The sequence below is a fragment of the Rhododendron vialii genome, chromosome 2a (assembly GCF_030253575.1).
Source record: "Rhododendron vialii isolate Sample 1 chromosome 2a, ASM3025357v1".
Taxonomy (NCBI): Eukaryota; Viridiplantae; Streptophyta; class Magnoliopsida; order Ericales; family Ericaceae; genus Rhododendron; species Rhododendron vialii.
In genome coordinates this window covers 43,027,903-43,044,180 of record NC_080558.1, presented here as the reverse complement: position 1 = coordinate 43,044,180, position 16,278 = coordinate 43,027,903, and the positions used below count along the sequence as shown (strand labels likewise).

The window sequence follows — 16,278 nt, the reverse complement described above, 5'->3', positions numbered from 1 at the left end:
TCTCTGGATTGGTACAAACCGTACAATTACTCGGCTAAATAACTCATTTATACAATTTTTCTGTGCCTCACGGCAATGTGCACGAGGAATTAACACACAATTTTTTTCGGATAGTGCATACAGTTTGAGTAGAATCTGAAAGTTATTTTTATCGATTGGCCGGGATCGATTAATGCTGTCGTCAGAAAGTGGTAGAGATTGGCGAGGTGCGAGACAAGTCTCTTGCAAAAAATCGACAGTCCATCTGCAACTTGTAGAAAAACAAAAAAAAAGCTGCGGATGCACAAATGTGTACAAAACCATCTCGTGTGCAAAAATTTGGATTGTTGATAGAAGAATTAGCAACTGATTGTTTCTTATATCAGGCACTCTGTGTTCACGCCCAAATCCAAATCCCTTCTGTTTTCCGCTGAAAAACAACGCGACTTCTAAAGCACAAAAGCATTTACGATTCTTGAACACGGACACACCAACTCCCCACCATTCCCTGGAAATGGATATGGCGCGCGGCTACCTTGCACCTATTGCATCCAACACTTTGTTTGGTACATCTGCATGGAATGACAGAAACCAACGCCTCTTTGAGCATAGCTCCAACTCAAGTTTTTTTTTTTTACTCAATTGCTGAGACCATCATGAGCAAGTCCTTAGAATGATCAGCAAAGATCCAACCACTCAAAAAAGTGACATTCTTGAGGGATGGGTTCCCGGCCACAAGAGTTGATTTTGTTAATTAAGCTGAATACGGATGGAGCTTAATTCCAATTCCACCACGGGTCGGGACTGCCTCTACTGGAGGGTATCTTCCGTGATCACCATGGTAGATGGTGAACATTAATACTCACCCCGTGATTGGTGGAAATTGCGTAAGGTCAACGGAATCGTTACACTTTTTGATAATAATGAGTTAGCTTGTAGTGGGACTCACATAATTTCCACCAATTATAAGGGGTAATGTTTACCCTCTTAAAATTAAGGAGGGTAAACAAAATTATTCTCCCCAAAAATTATGTATGTTAGATACAAGAAATAACTTTATGAGCTCCAGTAGTACTAGTTGTTTGAACGATGGATTACAAGTGTACTTCCTATTTTTACGTATTTGAAGTAAAACGAACATTCTAGCTCTCAGGAGTGCACTTAAGCCCAATGGTGATTTATTTCCTTTGGCCCAACAACATTAGGAGCGCACTTAGATGCAGGAAAAAAAATGTCAAGAGTTCAATTTTTCTTCTATTGTGCTAATTAATTTAACTATTTTAACAATAAGAAAATTTACCTATGATAAAATAGTCTGTCTCCCGTAAGGATCACCTCATTTTAATAAAATGCGGACATCCCTTTTCCGGTTGAATTTCGATGATCAGGGCCGCTTAATGTGTTCAGAACGTGATTTTCATGGCACCCAAGAGAAATCAGCAAAAAAAATGACCGGGAAGGGCTTCATCCGAGCAACTTTTGTTTGTTTTTTATCGAACGGTTCAAACAAAAATTGCTCAGATGAGGCCATTCCCGGTCATTTTTTTTGCCGATTTCTCTTAGAATCCCTAAAAATCACGTTCTGAACATATTGAGCGGCTCAGATCATCAAAATTCGATCAGAAAATGAGAGAAATGAGGAGGTCCGCATTTTAACTAAAATGCGGACCACATCATTTGAAACTGATTGTATATATATAAACAAAGTTACGTTGGAGACGAAGGACATATAGTCACAACCATGAATATAGAAACAATATTGTGTGCTCCTGAGGCACAATCACTTGGTATCCCAATACTCTTCTCTATCACATATTCTTGTGGGGCTCAGAACACAATGGATGTAAAAACTACTGTATTATTACACATGATTAAGTCATGCTAAAATAAAAATAAACTTTTTCCGTAGCATCCCAAGATAAGAAAGAGAAGCTTCTCTGTCATGTTCGTGGTTGTAAAAGAGTATCAAAACGTCATCCCAAATCTTTTTATTGCATATCCACGATATCTGAGTGCTAGTTCCAATATTAATTCTCTATATTGGAGTCACATCATTTAGCATTACTTATAGAATGTCTACACAAAAACACCAATATTTAACGACGTTTATCGATTAACGTTTAGCGCACGAGTAGAGCTGGCATAAGACCCAAGTCACATAATACATGCGCGAGCATCAAACTGTCTTTCAAATATATTTCAAGCTAGTACTAAAATTGCATGAACGAAGAATGATTGGCACGCATATAGATCATGGAAAATATCGATAGTGCATGCATAGAGCAAAGATTGAGAGTGGGAGAAAACAGTTCTGCCGATGGATTATGTTGCTTTTAATGCAAAGGGTAAAGTAGGTACAAGCAATATGATTTTTCCATCCTAAACCAATATCGATTACCCTCTACTGATCATGAAAATTGTTCCACTAGGTTGAGTGCTAGCTGCATTTGTTTGACGATGACATTATTTTCTTATAGCAATCAACATAAATAGACACACGAAATTAGTGGAACGACACTGGTTAATTCCTTGACCTAAATAAAATGGTGATGCACAAATCCATGGAGAGAGATCGAGCACCGAGAAAGAAAACTGTAATTATATAGAAGACACATTGGCCTTTCTTTCTCATGGTTGACTCATGAGTCAAGATGGATCACATGCATCGATGCCAACATGAACGAAACACATTTTTTATGAAAAAGATTTATGGCTATGATTTTAAAAATAAATTTCAAAATATATATACATGTTTTATTCACATGTATATTCTTATGTCTGACCAATATCATTTTTAATGTAGCCAACAAACTTGAAGAGGTGAGTAAAATATAGGTATTCGCCGCTACAACCTTACTTAATAGAAGAAACTTACGTGTGAGTACCTCCTCTCCACATAAATAATGACCCCTCTAATTCTCAAGCTAAAAATATACCATGAATGCACTTACTCCAACGTACATATATCATGTTCAATTTTTCAAAATTCAAAAAAATAACTACTCAAAAAAAGCATTTCCGCATTAACATTTTGAAACTAAATCCAACAAAGAAAGTGATAATAAGTATTTTTTTTATGCCTCGCCACAAATGATTGTCGAAGTCAAATTAATATTCACATAACAACAAATAACTGATAATTTACCAGTATGATTAAATTTTTGACATTAGATAAATTCATCAATCAGACAATTACAAATACGAGAAGTTATGGTTACTGGTTCAGCCCTTAGAAAGTTTATCAATTGAAAATTTACTAAATTGGATGGTACTTGTACAAATTTGATAAGTTTATCACCTAAAATTAGTTTGAATAATGATACCTGAAAATAAAACGGTCAAATTTATCAAATTCAAATAAAGATGGTAATTGAGTAGAGGTGAAAGGGGTTGATGATAATAATGATGCTAGGTGCAGCAGCCCGGCAGGAGGCGTTGGGTATAAATTCTAGCGGAATTGAGATGTTAATGGAATTAATTAGGTGTATTTCGTGGGATTTGATGTGAAAGTTGAGTGGCTTTTGCATTAATGACGTCAATTGGGAGGAAAATATAGTATGTGGTGATGCAATTAAGATTGTGAAAATCGTTATGGATTCCCTCATGGATAGCATATTTGAACCGCACTTCCGCATGAGTTAGTCGATTCTAAGAATTGAGGAGAGTCCAACAAAGAGCGCGTTAATGGATTGGTAGGCAAAAGATTTTGTGTTTTGATGTTAGTGGAATTACTTAAGGTGTATTTCGTGGGTTTTGCTGTAATATTGGCATGCAATTGCAAGGAAAAGATAGTATGTGGTGATGCACGATTGCGTTAATGGATTCCATCATGGATAGAACATGTGAATAGCATGAACTTGCACATTGGTTAGTCGATCCTAAGAGTCGAAAGAAGCCTGAGAATGCGTCAATGGATTGGTAGGCAATAGGTATGGCTTTTTTATGTTCATTTTTTTTTTTTAACAGCAAAAAGAAGATCATTTCATTAACCTTTGAAACAAGAACAAAGATTAAACAAACGAGGAGCAAGGCGGCATCACAACAAGGAAAAGCATCTCAACTAGGTTGCACTACAGTTGAAGAAACTCATGGCTGCTTTGAGTTTATATATTAGAAAACAATGGACTTTTACCTATAAATTAATTAAATGGAAAATCAAATCATTAATCGGTAGGACTTCATGGAAATTAGATTGGAAAGAGGTGGAAATCTGACCTAATCTTTTGAGGGGTTTATTTTTGCTGTTTATTCAAGTATGTTTACAGTTCCAATTTAGTCTAAAGTTCAAGGGGCGTACGTGTTTAAAAATGAAAAATTACGGGGTGAAGCCGCAACTTGGTCAAAAAATAAGGGGGTGCAAGTGAAATTTGCCCTTTTTTACATAGTGTGGAGTGTATATCTACCTAATAAAACACAAGGGTGTGGGCCCCCACATAAACACAAGTTGAAAGAAAAGCTGAGATTCATTTAATCCAAGAGCTGATGTGTGCTCTCCAATTCTCTTAAGAAAACATCCACTTTTATAAATGTATTACAAAAAAGCCATCGGTTCTACCCACTGCTTGGCTTCTCGATTTCTGGCGTTGGCATAAAAAAAATAAAAATATATTATAAATATGTCCATGCCTACGGTACTACCGGACGGACAAGCACTAATATATATATATTTAGGAGTAGGTCGAGAGGAAGATAGAAAGCCAGTTCCACCAAAGATGGTATTGTGGCTTCACAAACAGATTTCCATTCCTGTACGGATCTTGATTGTTGTATTTATCATCCAACTGATTTTTGTTAATCCAGGTACGCATTTGACACAAACTTTTTTTTTTTTTTTTCTTCTCGATCTGTAACTGTAATTTGAATATGTGATTTTTCGCGGTACCCTTAAAAATAGGTTTTAAACAAATTGAACGGTTTTAAACATATATGTATATTTTTTTGATAACTCGGAATATAGCCGAGTGGGTCAATTAACTCAATTACAAAACGTACCCATGGTCCACTTGAGAAGAGCCAAATTAGAACCTTCGTATGGACCAATACAACACAAGAATTGATGGCGTACAAATGAGAGTCGAACAAACTTTGAACAAGATAAGTTTTTACACTTGTTTGTTTAGATGGCCAAACTTTTTTTTTTTCTCGGCAAAAGAGAATTTTATTAAAACTCGAAAGGTTACATTGAGAGGAAACGTTGGGGAGCAAACAAACTCAACTCAGCGAAAAGAAAACAACAACAAAACACATCCAGCCAGAGATTGGATAAGGACTCCTCAAGGATTACAATTTTAACAAACGAATACCATCTAAGAACCCTTTGAACTCCTCAATCGAATACACCTTAATCTCAAATTTAACCTTCATCCACATGGCCACCCTGTATTTAATTAAATCCACTACCTCCTCTGAGCTGGTCGTCACGCTCTGAAATATAAGCTTATTCCGCATAATCCAAATTGTCGCATAGAAACAAGCTTTCCAAATTGACCAAATTGTGATGGCCGTTTGCCCTTTTTGAACGGCTGACATTTCTTCTGATAAAAAGAAAAGCTTGACCAATTTTTTTATTTTATTTTGTGTTTAGTTATACATGTAACATGGTGTAAAAAAAGTGACGAGATCAAGAGCGCAATATTGCTCCTTTTACTTTTACTTTTGAATTACGACTATAGTATCTTTATATTTACAGACCATTTAATTTGTTGTTGCAATAAATTAAAAATTCACACCTTCTTTTTCAATTGATTATCTAGATGGTATTTGTTTGCCACATGCTAATGATGTATGGTTTTGTTGAGGAAAATAATAATGAAGAGGTATATAATCCAACATATATAATATACCAATTCACATGATTATTATCAATCGGATAAATAATACAGCATCCCCATGGTATTTTATATTTCACATTTTATGGATTGTTCGGAATAGTTTTGATCATGCTTCTTACAATTTTAAACGAATATATCTCTTGAACAAATAATCTGATCCGACACTCACATACGATCAAATAAACGAGCCTTATGTTTGTATGATTAAAAAGAATATTTTTATCAGATTGTTGAGTCAGAAAACTTTGCTTTAGGGTGTATTCCATTAACTAAAATAAATACTAATTCAAAAAAAATATGTTATCATTTGGATTAAATGTGATGTATTATGAGAAAATGATCTGTCTTAAAAAATTAAAAATAAGTACTTAAAAATTAAAAAACTTAACAGGACGGAGCCTTAGTAGGCAAACTCCGTAGAAGTAAATGACTTGAGAAAGGTTCAAGCTGGGTTTTGAACGCATGTGAAGGATTATGAGTCACACATCGGATAAGTACAAAATGGTATGGATCACAGTTGGGTTACAAGTTTTAAGCTTGTAAGTCAACTTGAGTTATATAAAATTAATTGGGTCCAAGTAATGTAGTGTAGACTATTTGAATCTTCCCAAACCGATTGAAATCCTGACAATAGCGTTTGAGTTGCATCTTGCGACGTGATAAAATAAGTCACTCCTGACGATAGCGTTTGAGTTGCATCTAAGTTTGTCCTTTTTGCAGACGCAAGCGCAGCGCGAGGAATCAGGCGACGCTACCCACTGCCAAGAAAAAAAAAGCTTAGTCCGCCGCCGCCTCCACAGGAAAGTATTCATGATCGCAAAAACAACCCGAATATCAAGTTCGAACCTCCTCCGGGCTCCAAGCACTGACCAGCTGATTCGGTTGCCCACTGCGTTGCGACCTCTACTTTTCGACGATTTGTCTTTTCGACGAATGAGATTCACACAATTGTAAATTTCAGTCATCTATTTCAGTTTCATGTTAAACTTCACGAAAAGTTTTCATGTTTCATAACATTTCTCTTTGTGGATTGCTATCTCTCTAGAAACCGCCTTCTATTGGGTCTCTTGTAGCCGGTCGGCATATTTTTAGGAATAAGTGTATAACCACATACAAATACACAAATACTTATACACATTCAATTACACTAGTGTGTGCGGTAACCACTCCTATTGTGATTGAGTGTATGTAAGTGATTGTGTGTAGTGGTGTAGCATTGTCGTATTTTCGGTGATAAATTAACGAAAATAAGGCTAATGAAGATTGTGTTCTTACTTCGCACCCGTTTTAATTAGTTTCTTAGTTTACTGTTGTAAGCTAGCTCCTAATAATTTCCTTGTATCTCACTTGTAATCATCAATAATATTATTTCTTTGCTCTTTTTTCGAATTGAATGGAATTGAGAATTCGGAATCGCATAATTATCAATAATATGATTTCTTTGCTATTTTTTCTAACTGTGCTTGCTCAGTTTCTCAAGACTCTTTGAATGTCATTAGGAGGTTAGAAGTTCGTATATCTCCACCTTTCGCATGAGAGTTCTCCTCAGATGAGGCTTTTCTTTTCTTTCTTTAGATTTTCGTATGATGGGCTTATTTCTTATATTAGTTGGGTTGTTGGGTTTGGTTGTCTCGTATCTGATAATCGATGTAGTATTCCGAATTTATACTTTTTAATTCAGAAATTATGTTAATGATATCTCCTATCGATTGAAAAGAAAAAAAGTTTTTTTTTTTTTTTGCTCGGCAAACAAAACATTTTATATAACTCGAAAGAGTACATCGAGAAAAAAGCATCTAAGCATAGAGAGCTTGGATACTCTGGAAAAAAAAAAACAAACATCTAACAGATAGTTGGATAAACACCTTTGACTACGTTACAGCTTTAATTTCCAGATACTATTTAGAAAAACCTTGAAATCCTCCACAGTGTAGACTTTGATGTTGAATTTCACCTTCATCCACATCGTGACCCTAGTTTTGACCACATCCCCCACCTCCCACGGTTGAGTAGTTGAGTTATTGAAAATATAGTCGTTTCTTACCAACCAAATAGACCATAGTGTAGCATAGAAGCAAGATTCCCAAATGTGTTTCTCTAGATTGAGGTATCCATTATCAAGCCACCAACTTGCTAAGATCGGAACAGATGCCGGGCATGCCCACTTGACCTTCCACCAGTCCAAGATGGTAGACCACACAGTCCAAGAAAAGTGGCATTGGATGAACAAATGCTGATGGGTTTCCAAGTGCATTGAGCAAAAAGGGCACAAAGCAGATTGAGGCTCACTAATAATGCTCCTGCTCAAAAGAAATGATCTAGTTGCTGCCTTCTCCTTGACTGCCATCCACGCAAAGACTTCCACTTTTGGCGAGCACAGCTTTTTCCATAGAGAACCCAGCAAAGCATTGTTGGAATGTAATAGTTGATCCCATTTCCCATAAGCTGATTTAACACTAAATTTTCCGTCAGCTGACCATCTCCATTGTAGATAATCAGGCTTAGTTGGATTTAGTGTCACACCTTGAATCCTCTGAATCAAATTATCCAACTCTTGCCTCTCTCGCCCGAACGCCCTTCTTCGGAACAACTCCCAGGAGCCCCCATTTGCCTCACTCCTCATATTGCACACCATTTACTCTTTTTGATCTAATAACAGGAAGACTCTCGGGAACTCTTCTTTCAGCGCTGTCTCACCCAGCCAGGTGTGTTCCCAAAATAAGGTCGCATTTCCTGAGTTAACTTTGATTCTAAAACTCTCTCGCATTGAATAGCCCAGGTGTGAAGATGGATCCTCAAGTGAACAAATATCCGCCCATATTTTCGACGTTGAGCCTGAACCATGGGTATGTGGGAGCCAACAATTTGCATTCAAACCATACTTCCCTCTGATAACTTTCGCCCAAAGTGATTCTTTATTATTGCCGTATCTCCACCACCACTTGGCCAAAAGTGCCAAGTTTTGTTGAAGCATCCTCTTCACCCCCAACCCCCCATTGTCTTTTTTCCTTGCTATCTCATCTCATTTAACCAAGTGCATCTTCTTTTTATCTACTGTATCACCCCAGAAAAAATTTCTTTGTAGTTTCTCCAGTTTTGTTGCTACTGCGACTAGCATTTTAAATAGCGACATAAAATAAATAGGCACATTTCCAGTGTTGGAATTGATAAGAGTCAACCTTCCTCCCGACGAGATACATCGATTTCTCCAAACAGTCAAAAGCTTTCCAGTCCGTTCAATAACAGGATCCCAAGTCTTAATTCTACCCGGGTTTGCCCCCAACGGCAGTCCAAGGTACTTGATAGGGAGCAATTCCACTTTGCATCCCATCATATCGGCCAACGACACCACAGCTTCATGTGGAACATTTACTCCACTAAGAGAGCTTTTCGAGAAATTGATTTTCAATCCTGACATCAATTGGAAGCACCTTAGAATTCTTTTGACATTTGCCATCTCTTCCAGATCATTGTTGCAGAAGAGAATGGTATCATCCGCAAATTGTAAATGCGATATAGAAACCCCATTGCGTCCCAATTGAGTACCTTTGATGATGTTGCTCTCCTTAGCTCTTTCCAGCATTAAGTTGAGTGCCTCCGCTACTATATTAAAGAGGAAAGGTGAAAGGGGGTCACCTTGCCTGAGTCCCCTTTGCATATGAAATTCCTTAGAAGTTGAACCGTTGATCAAGATAGACATAGACCCAGATGATACACACTCCCAAATCCATTTGCACCACCTATCCCCAAATCCAAGCCTTGCTAGCATATTAGTCAAAAAATTCCAGTTGACACAATCGTACGCCCTTTGGAAGTCAAGTTTTAGGATAAGTCCTCCGTGTGCACTATGTTTCCAGCTATGGATAGCCTCATTGGCTATGAGAATACCGTCCAAAATTTGCTTCCCACCCACAAATGCAGCTTGGGCTTCCCCAATAATAGATGGCATATGCTCTTTGATTCTATTTGCCAAAACTTTTGAAAGAATCTTGTAAACCCATCCCACCATACTAATAGGCCTATAATCATTGAAAGACACAAGGCAAGCTATCTTAGGAATCAAGGCAACAAAGGTGGAGTTGATACCTTTAGTGAGCTTCCCGTTGGTATGGAACTCTGAAAAGAATTGCACTACCGTCTCTTTCATAAAGTCCCACCCTTTCTTTACAAAAGAAAAGTTGAAACCATCGGGGCCAGGAACTTTAAGGCTGCTACATCCTCGCAGAGCTGCTAGAATTTCCTTCTCCTCAAAACAATTCTCAAGTTGTAGGGCAATCTCAGAGCTTAGCTTCCTAGGGAACCCCCAACAATGGTCTGGATCTCCTTTCCTCTGAAAAATTGTTTCGGAAAAAATTTAAGGCAGCTTCTCTAATTTCTTCTGGCTCGACTACCGTCACTCCAGCAACCTTTACAAATCCCACCAAATTCCTTTTGAATCTATTGTTTGCCGTGATTTGAAAAAATCTGGTGTTCCTATCACCCAGCTTCAGCCACTTGACTCTAGATTTTTGTTTCCAAAGTAACTCCGAAAGCTTTGAGAGTCTCCAAAACTCAGACTTTGCTAGACATCTCAACGCCTTTTCCTTTTCATTCAGTGGCCCATTTTCAGCTAGAATATCAAACTGATGTAGTTTGGCTTCGGAATCTTGAAGTGCACAGTTTATACCCCCAAATTCCTTTTTATTCCACACCCTCAATCTGTCTTTAATGGCTCTCAGCTTCTGTACGATGATAAAACCAGCCCACCCATTATCTTGAAGCTCCTCCCATGTCTGTTTTGCTAGCTTCATGCACTTGGGGTCATCTAGCCACATATCCTGAAATCTGAAAGGTTTAGGGCCCCAGTCCCTATTATCATCAAGTAGCATAATAGGACAGTGATCGGAAATTGGCCTTGGAAGTTCCCATTGAAGGACCTTAAACCTGTCAAGGAAAGATTGGGATAACAGAAATATGTCCAATCGACTATGGATTGCGTGGTTTTGATAGTTTGACCATGTAAACTTCCTACCCAACATAGGAATATCCAACATTTCCATGCTATTACAGAATTCCCTAAAGTCCCTCGTGCCTCTCTCCACCCTCAAGCACCCCACTCTTTCATTGACCTCATTAATTTCGTTGAAATCACCCCCGACACACCACGGAACCTGGGAACTAGCTTTAATTACCAGCAAAACTTCCTAATGATCTCTACGAGAGACCATTAGGTTAGAAGCATAGATGTTTACCACGGTGCAAGGGAAATCCTCAATCGTCCCTTGGATCAAAATAAAGGATCTATGGACAGTCACCGCAGAAGCTTTAAAGAAAGACTCGTTCCAAATAGTAATCAAACCACCTGGCGCACCTACAGAATCTGAGCATACATACTCGAAATTACTTGCCCCCCACAAATGTTGCACCGCTATACGATCTACTGACTCCAGCTTAGTTTCCTGAAGTAACAGCATATCCGGTTTTCATTTTTTAATTAACTTCGATAGGAACCTTTTTTTAACCCTACTCCCCAGGCCTCTAATGTTCCATGATATAATTTGCATAAAAACTTTACTGGCCAAAATACTAACACCGAAATCAGTTACGAAAGTAGCTAATTACCCGCTTCCCTTTCTTGTAAGAGGGTGGCCTCCTTATTTTCAAGACCAATCATCTTTTTCAAGACCAGTTCGTCGTCTGGACAAAAATTAACATTTAGCTGAGAACCGATGGCCATTGTAGCCCTTACCTCGTCGACGATACGCTGAGAGATGTGAGTGGAATGAGCAGGGGAGATCGACTCCGATTGATAACTGTCTTCGTCTCCTCCTTCGACAACCCGCATCATTGAGGTCCACCATAAGATTTATGGCCGAAGCTCTGGAAGGTTGGGAAGGACAAGCCACCATCTGGTTTGAATAATCTGGGGAAGATGCCTCTGATAGAGATGATTCGTCCACCCGAGGCTTCGGTCCAATTAAAACGCAGCTAGGCTCCTTTACCGCACATTGGGCCTTATGTTGGGAGAAGCCCAACTGATACCCCATTTTAGCTTGTTCCGGCCCAATCTCTTCAAAACCATTGATTTTTTGACCCATTAACTAGGCCAGAGGTAAACGGCCCACCTCCAAAGAATCCTCCACAACTGATGGTGACCGGCCCACATCTAATGAATCCTCCACAGCTGACTCAACACCTTCAACGTCATCCTGATTTCTGGCTCTGGAGAGCATTAAATTCCCAGCAACTCCCAGCAGCATCGGGCCCCCAACCTCTCCATGGCTTGTCCGCTGGACTGTCCCTTCTGAACTTCTCACCAACTCCTCTACTGTCATTAGCTGGATTTTGAAAAATACTTTCCACGTCATCGTCTTCAACCCCTTTCTCCACCGACTTTGAAACCCCAACACCTATAGCCTGCAATTCCACCATAGCCACCCGATTCTGCAGAGGATAGGTCCATCGTTCTACCTCGTCCACATTAGTGAACGAGGCTTCTTCTTTAACAAGCACATCGTACCTGACCCCATGCACCACTATTTGGATCCAACGTTCTATTCTTGAGGTCTCCTCCGTTGCGATGAGAACTTTTTGGCAAAAGAGAGATCTTTAAGGGTTTCCTCATCCATCAAAATGAAATATCCCCAAGACTCCCCAATACGCCTAAAAGTCTCTGCATTCCAGGAATTAAGAGGAACTCCCGAGCAGCTCAACCACACAAATCTTTCAAGGCTGGCCGGTTCACCTTGCCATGGTTTCACCTTTTCAAACCATCTTCCCATCCATGGCCCTTTAATCAGACCATCTCTAACTTCACTGTCTTGAAATGTGAGAAGCACAGAACGCCCACCCAAAGCTCGAAACTGGACAGATTCGTTATGGTCCTTGCCAAAACTGACCTTCAATGAATTCAAAGAAACCACCTTTCTCAACACAGCTATTGCACTCCGCATTAGCCACCTGTTACCCACGCCATCGACCTTAATAATGATTTCTGGGTCCTTGGCAGTAGATGGGTTTGAGGTTCCACTCACCACTGTCTGAATAAAAGACCTTCTTGGATTAGTCTTATTCCAGATGGAACCACCAGGAACATTAATGTTGTCTTCCCTTCCAATATTAATGTTGCTTTGTTTAACCCTATGGCCAAATCCTTGTGCCATAACTCCATGGAATCTAGGCAACGTAGGTTTTCTTTTTTCATCCTTAAAATCAAAGCAGGCCTCTTTGACGAACAGCCTCTTGTCATCCACCCATACTCCATTCATTTTGGATATGGCCATGCCTGCTGAAACATGACACCCAAATCTAACAAAGCCAAATTTATTACAAGAGCATTTACTTCTCTTCCTTGGAATAAAAGCATTTTTTACTACCCCAAACTTATTGAAAGTCCTTGATAGCCAGTGTTGATCTCTATTGTCAGGAATGTTGTCGACAAACAAAGTGAAAAGCTCCTTATTGTCAACATTCCACCCACTGTTACGAGGTCTGTGGTTCCTTATCACAGGGACTCATCCACCATAATCTCTGTTTGTCTCCACTGGGGCATGGACCTTTCCTTTCACTCTTTCCCTCTCAGACACACTCTCTCTCTCTCTCTCTCTCTCTCTCTCTCTCTCTCTCTCTCTCTCTCTCTCTCTCTCTCTCTCTCTCCATTTGGTTGCAATAATTAAGCTGATTAACTTGAAAAGAAAAAAAGTTCCAACTGTAATTTAAGTCAAGGGGTGAATATTTTTGAAAAGCATCTAAACTATTCTTTTATTCGAATTGTGGCATGGTTGCCCTAAATAAATGAAAAATAAATCAATGCCCTACCCAAACTTTTCATCAAATGTGTAGTAGAGAAGAGATTAGGGCACTGCCACGTGGTATCCAGTGACATGAAATAATTAATCCAAAGAAATATCCATTGTGGATGTAGTCATTACATAAGATACGGACTGCATTGTATTACATGGCCGGCCCATGGGTTCCTCCTCACACCCACAGCAGCTTCCTTTTTCTTTTTTTACCCAAACTCAATTCATATCATTTCAAAGAAGTCATACGGCATCTACGGATATCCATCCAAAAACAATGACAAGGAAAACAACCAACCAAAACCATCCAACAAAAAATGAACAAGGAAGATAAATATCTAAAACCAGGAACGATTTCACACCACCAATGTATACATCGCACAATTAAAATTGTCCGTCTCACAAAGTTTTTGGAAAGGTCAGAATTTTCATTAAGGTCAATTCACTAGTATATATCACTACAACAAATTACACCATTCCTGACTAACGTTTTAGTCGCCGAATGTCCACTTTTTAGTCACCAAAAGGTTTTCCCAACTAAATAATTTAGTCGGCACATTAGTCGGGAAATGACAGTCGGCAAATGTAATTGCCAACTAAATAAGGTTTAGTCGGCTAATGCATGATTTTAGCGACTAAATGGGAGACTAAAAAAACTTGGTCGGGGATTCTATTTTAGTCGGCAAAAGTTAACTTTTGCCGACTTAACTTTTGCCAACTCGGCAATAATAATTACATTGTAGCGTGAAATGTCATTACGAAAAAATCAGGGGACCAAAGTGGAAAAATTACATTTCCATTTCTGAACTATATTTGCCTTTACCCAATTCATTAGGAGGAATATGGCACTTTAAGGTCTCGAACCTGAGAAGGCCTTCATAACACGCGCAACTAACCACTCTACCAAAGTGGAAAAATTACATTTCCATTTCTAAACTATATTTGCCTACCCAATTCATTAGGAGGAATATGGCGCTTCCAGGTCTCGAACCTGAGACCTCCACCTTCATCACACGCGCAACTAACCACTATACCAATGCTATACTTTGTTTACTTTTCAGTAATAAAAATATTTATACTATTTGGTTTCGTCTGTTTTACCTTTATTTTTTAAATTTACTTTTTTTATCTTTTCTTTAAATTTACTTTCTTAAAAAAAAAAAAAAAAAACTCGTTACTGCAGTTCATAATCTTTTTTTAGAACTTGCACACTAAAAAAGAATATTTCAATCTCACATTCACAGACAGAACCTATTTCTCCAATGCACAAATTAGAACATTATCACCCAAGTCTCACTTTGAGGTCTTTTTTCCCCAGTTAGAGCCATCTTATCTTTGTTTTTATTAAATATGGTTTAAAAGATAATTCTTACCGAGATTATAGTTGATTGCTTTTTATTAGACAATTGATTGCATGAACATACTATTTATTCTAATGAGTTCATGTCTCAATAAAGGGTTTTTTTTTTTCCCTATAAAGGGGTTTTCTAAACCTAATCGAGCCGCAAATTTGCGAGAATGAATTATTCACCGAGTGTAGCAAAATGAACAGCCTTGATTGTAATATTTTTCTCGTGGTTGTGTGGCTTCTGTAATAATGAGTGCAACATAAGACTTAGATTACTATCATCAAGTAAATAAAAAAAAGCATAGATTGTAAATATAACTGCCGAGTAATTTTTTGTAATACTCGATCTGAACCGTTAGGATTTCACGTCCTACCAATTATAGCATCGTCACCAAAATCAAAGACCATTCGATATCAGCAACCACATAATCAAAAACATATTTAATGTGTTTGGAGACGTTTAAGTGTTATAGTGCACTAACCGAGCCCCGCCTGAGGCCTTATTTGGCAATCCAAATCATCTATCTTTGATGTAATACAAAATAGATCATTCGTACCAAGAATGAAGTTAATCCAATTTGAATAGACACTTGATCGGACAACAAAATTCTTTTTAATTAACAATTTGCGTGCCGATAAACGGCTTTTCTTAACCCAATCAAGCAAAAAATTTACGAAAATCTTATGATTAAGAAGGAAAAAAAATTGAGCGGTTTCGATTGGGAAGGTTTCATCGTGTGATCGATGTCGTCGGAACAAATATTGATTTTCTTGAAATTTTGTTTAAAAGAGAGGAAAAATTGATATTCCCCAATCAAATGTAATTTTAGTCAGCAAATATTATTATTCCATACTAAATTATTTAGTTGGAAAATGTTTTTCATTTATTAATTTTTTAAATTTGCGAAAAAATAGATATTTGCCGACTAAATGTAATTTTAGTCGGCAAATATTAATATTCCCTGCTAAATTATTTAGTCGGGAAATTTTTTTATTCATTGATTTTTTAAATTTAGGGAAAAATTGATATTCGCCGACTAAAAATATAATTTTAGTCGGCAAATATTTCTATTCCCTACTAAATGGTTTAGTCGGGAAATATTTTTTCATTTATTGGTTTTTAAATTAGGGGGAAAAATTGATATTCGCCAACCAAATTTACTTACTAGTCGGCAAACATTATTATTTCCCGACTAAAACTAATTTTAGTCGGTAATTGTTCAATAATTGGCGCCTAAATTTAGTTTAGTCTGGAATTTTAGTCGGCAATTGTGTAATTTCTTGTAGTTTATATATATAGTTATAAAAACTTGATCCATGAAACGGGACCAAAGGATCT

General features: G+C 37.9%; 1 long non-coding RNA gene across 1 annotated transcript; it reads left to right on the top strand.

Annotated features, from left to right (window-relative positions):
• The first annotated feature begins 4,676 nt into the window (after positions 1-4,676).
• Positions 4,677-7,194, top strand: LOC131317895 (uncharacterized). The gene is made up of 2 exons (XR_009197444.1): positions 4,677-4,779; positions 6,531-7,194. It is a non-coding gene; the product is annotated as an uncharacterized LOC131317895 (long non-coding RNA).
• The last annotated feature ends 9,084 nt before the right edge of the window (positions 7,195-16,278 follow it).